General features: G+C 42.6%; 1 pseudogene; it reads left to right on the top strand.

The window, feature by feature from the left end:
* Positions 1-2205: 2205 nt before the first annotated feature.
* On the top strand, positions 2206-4480 carry LOC133238269 (heterogeneous nuclear ribonucleoprotein C-like; annotated as a pseudogene).
* The last annotated feature ends 563 nt before the right edge of the window (positions 4481-5043 follow it).

Here is a 5043-nt window from a genome sequence, read left to right as displayed (position 1 = left end):
GACACAGTCAAAGAACTTTCCTAAGTAGTTGTGCGACTCCCTGCAATACTTCGTCCATAAGCTTGAACACAGCTTCTTCCTTATGTTCATAAAGCACAGTTAAGACAAGGCTTCTATGTTAAATTTTTTTTTCAATAACACCTGAGCACAATACAGGAAAAATCCTAAAACTAAGTGGCATAATCTTCTGTGGGAGTTCTTGGGTCATGCTCCTTCACTGTGGATCCTTTGCTCACTCTGTTTCATGGGCCATCTCAGCGTGACAGGATAAAAGCCTCCTTTATCCAGCCTTGCCTTCCTCAGACTCTCATGGCTTTTTGTCTCCAACTCTTAAAAAAAAAAAAAAAGTACCAGTACTAATAAAGACCCCTCCTTCTCCAACTGCGACAACAACAGAAAGCAAACAAATAGGAACATGTGCTTGCAAAGATACAACCTCGCCTACAATGTAGTCATCCTTTCGTATCACTGGGTATTATCATTGTTCATAATTGCTCTGAGCTTCTTCACTCTAGAGTGAAATTTTACTTTTGTGTACCCAGATGACCCATTAAACTGTTTTTCAAAAGAGCAGTCTTCCTCTAGAGATGAATTTTACACTCATCCCCAGAGTAGTTCTTTTGGGCAAAGCCACAATTGTGGCTTTGTAACAGAAGCTATCTTTAGCTAGTTTAAGCAGAAAAGAAGAATTTGTTCTAAGGTTACAGGATATCTTAAAGCACCAAAAAAGAATTTCTCACTGGCCAAATTTGAGTCAGGAACTTCTCTGGTGGCTCAGTGGTAAAGAATCCACCTGCCAAAGCAGGAGATATGGATATGATCCCTGGGTTGGAAAGATCCCCTGGAGAAGGCAATGGCAACTCACTCCTGTATTCTTGCCAGGGAAATCTCACGCACAGAGGAGTCTGGCAAGCTACAGTCCATAGGGTCGCAAAGAGTAGGACATGACTTAGTGACTAAATAACAACAATAAGCCCTCCTCTAACCCAGTCTAGAGAGATGAGGTCATATGGTACCAAATGGCTTCCAATAAATTTTTGCTGTAGATGAAAGGATCACTATCAATGCTCCAGAAATGTTTTTCAAATCACTGAATGGCAGGGACGTCCCAAATGAATAATTTCTAAATAGCAAAGCCAATAATAAATATCTCATTTGTTCCTTTCCCCTTTCCAAAGAGTCAACAGTTATTTTGAGTCACTTATCTTTATAAAAACATTCATTAACACAAGATGTCAACTGTATATCTTTCATGTAGTTAATGAATATTAATAATGTATATATATTTACTAATATGTCATAGCCACATAATATGTATGCAATCATAAATATTCATATACTATGTGTATGTAATATAAAATTATATACAATAAAATTAATGTATTTAATATATGATTAAATAATACAAGAAAAAAATAAATAATATAAGTATATCCAAAGACCATTAATTTAGAGCTTTCCTTGTCCCAGAGAAATATAAAGCAGTTTCTCAACCTTGGCACTGGTGACATGTTAGACCAGATAATACTTTATGAGAGGAGGAGACTGTCCTGCGCATTGCAGGATGTTTAGCAGTATCTCTGGTCTTCACCCACTAGGTGACAGCAGCATTCCCCTCTGTGCCACTGTGACAAGCAAAGATGTCTGCTGCTGCTGCTGCTGCTGCTGCTGCTGCTAAGTCACTTCAGTCGTGTCCGACTCTGTGCAACCCCATAGACAGCAGCCCACCAGGCTCCCCCGTCCCTGGGATTCTCCAGGCAAGAATACCGGAGTGGGTTGCCTTTTCCTTCTCCAATGCATGAAAGTGAAAAGTGAAAGTGAGGTCGCTCAATCGTGTCCAACTCTTAGTGACCCCATGGACTGCAGCCCACCAGGCTCCTCCATCCATGGGATTTTCCAGGCAAGAGTACTGGAGTGGGGTGCCATTGCCTTCTCTGGCAAAGATCTCTAGACACTGCCAAATGCCCCAGGGAGACAATAATGCCAAAATTAAGAACCACTGGTATAAATCATGATCTTAATGAACACAACTGTGCTCATTTCACATGCTAGAAAGGTAATGCTCAGAATCCTTCAATCTAGGCTTCAACAATACGTGAACCAAAAAATTCCAGATGTTCAAGCTGGATTTAGAAAAGGCGGAGGAGCCAGAGATCAAATTGCTGACATCCGGTGGATTACAGAAAAAGCAGGGGAATTAAAAAAAAAAAAACTACTTCTGCTTCATTTACTATGCTAAAACCTTTGACTGTGTGGATCCCAACAAACTGTGGAAAATTTTGAAACAGATGGGAATACCAGACCACCTTACCTGCATCCTGAGAAACCTGTATGCAGGTCAAGAAGTAACAGTTAGAACCAGACTTGGAACAACTGACTAGTTCCAAATTGGGAAAGGAGTACGTCAAGGCTGTATATTGTCACCTTGCTTATTTAACTTCTATGCAGAGTACATCATGCAAAATGCCAGACTGGGTAAACATAAGCTAGAATCAAGATTGCAGTAGAAATATCAACAACCTCAGATATGCAGATGACACCACACTAACGACAGAAAGCAAAGAGGAACTAAAGAGCCTCTTGATGAAGGCAAAAGAGGAGAGTGAAAAAGCTGGCTTAAAACTCAACATTCAAAAAACTATCTTGGCATCTGGTCCCATGACTTCACGGCAAATAGATGGGTGAAATGTGGAAACAGTGACAGATGTCATTTTCTTGGACTCCAAAATCACTGAAGATGGTGACTGTAGCCACAAAATTAAAAGACACTTGCTCCTTGGAAGTAAAGCTCTGAGAAACCTAGACAGCGTATTAAAAAGCAGAGACACGTTTTGTGAAGAGGCAAAGACTGAGTGATTGCAACTTTGTTGCCAACCTCCAGCAGGAATCCGCTTCTCCACGTAGAACGCGGGGGTAGGAGATTCAGAATCGAATCTCTTCTCCCTTCCCCCTCCTGTGACATTTTTCTTGATCTTCAGCTACGTTTTTCAGCTTTGTGAGGCACCGTATCATCAAAGACAATGGCCAGTAATGTTATCAACAAGATGGATCCTTGCTCCATGAAGTCTCGTGTATTCATTGTGAATCTCAGTACCCTTGTGGTCAAGAAATCCGACCTGGAGGCAATCTTTTCAAAATACAGCAGAATCATGGGTTGCTCTGTTCATAGGGGCTTTGCCTTCATTCAGTGTGTTAATGAGAGAAACGCCCGGGCTGCTGTGGCAGGAGAGGATGGCAGGATGATTGCTGGCCAGGTTTTAGATATTAATCTGGCTGCAGAGCCAAAAGTGAACGGAGGAAAAGCAGGTGTGAAATGATCTGCAGCGCAGATTACGGGTCAGTACCAGAACACCCTTCTCCGTCCCCTCCACTCAGCCCATCTTTTGACTTGGACTGTGACTTTCAACAGGATTATTACGACAGGACGCACAGTTACCTAGCACGTGTTCCTCCTCCTCCTCCTATTGCTCGGGCTGTAGTGCCCTCAGAACGCCAGCAGATATCAGGAAACACCTCATAAAAGGGCAAACATGGCTTCAATTCTAAGAGCAGACAGTGGGGATCTCCCTCTAAGTCTGGAAAGTTGAAAGGAGATGACCTTCAGACCATTAAGAAGGAGTTAACTCAGATAAAACAAAAAGTGGGTTCTTTACTGGAAAGCCTGGGAAATAATTGAAAAGGAACGGAGCACACAAGGAGTGGAGATGAAGAAGGGTAAGTCAGAAGAGGAGCAGAGCGGCAGCTCCCTGAGCAAGATGAGACTAATGAAGATGGAGTCTGAGCCGGAGGTGCAGATGACTCTGCTGAGGAGGGGGACCTACTGGATGATGACGATAGTGAAGATCGGGGGGATGACCAGCTGGAGTTGATCAAGGATGCTGAAACAGAGAGGATAATGGAGACAGCACCAGTGGCGAGGATGACTCTTCAGCACATAGTGGGGTTTAGAAATCTTGTCCCATTATTTCTTTACCTAGATGCTTGTCTAAGATCAAAATTTTCACCAGATCCTCTCCCCTAGTATCTTCAGCACATGCTCACTGTTCTCCCCACCCTTGTCCTTCCCATGTTCATTAATTCATGTTGCCCATTTTCACTTCCTTTGACCCTCCTAGTAGTTACGTTTAGTCTTTACCCTGTAATTTTTGCTTTAATTTTGATACGTCTTTATGACTTAACAATAAAAAGGATGTATCAACTGTCTCCAGAGAAGGCAATGGCACCCCACTCCAGTACTCTTGCCTGGAAAACCCCATGGACGGAGGAGCCTGGTAGGCTGCAGTCCATGGGATCGCTAAGAGTCGGACACGACTGAGCAACTTCACTTTCACTCTTCACTTTCATGCATTGGAGAAGGAAATGGCAACCCACTCCAGTGTTCTTGCCTGGAGAATCCCAGGGATGGGGAAGCCTGGTGGGCTGCTGTCTATGGGGTCGCACAGAGTCAGACACAGCTGAAGCGACTTAGCAGCAGCAGCAGCAGTAGCAGCATCAACTGTCTCCAAAATAATCTCTTGCTATAGAGGGAGTACAGTTCTTTCCATTCATACAGTAGCTTCTTCGCTAACTACAAAGGCAATCTCATTAGTTGAGCAGAACCTGAGAGCAGCTTTGAGTTAGAGGTATGTGTGTTACACCCCACATAAGAGTGCTATGTGGGGCTGTTCAACACAAATGTAACAATGTACTTTTGTGAATGAGAGTTGGCATGTTAAATGCATCCTCTAGAAAAATAACTAGTGTAATAGTCTTAAGGTTTGTTTTTTAAAGTTGATACTGTGGGTTATTTTTGTGAACAGCCTGATGTTTGGGGCCTTTTTCTTCCCTCAAAATAAACAAGTCCTCATTTAACCAGGAATTTGGAGGGGGGAAAAAAAAGCAGAAACATCACTTTGCCAACAAAGGTCCATATAGTGAAAGCTATGGTATTTCTAGTAATCAGGTATGGATGTGAGAGTTGAACCATAAAGAAAGCTGAGCACCAAAGAATTGATGCTTTTGAACTGTGGTGTTGGAGAAGGCAATCAAACCAGTCAATCCTAA

This window comes from Bos javanicus, chromosome 25 (assembly GCF_032452875.1).
Source record: "Bos javanicus breed banteng chromosome 25, ARS-OSU_banteng_1.0, whole genome shotgun sequence".
NCBI classification, from domain to species: domain Eukaryota; kingdom Metazoa; phylum Chordata; class Mammalia; order Artiodactyla; family Bovidae; genus Bos; species Bos javanicus.
Note: the sequence above shows the minus strand (reverse complement) of the source record. Positions and strands in the feature narration are given on the sequence as shown.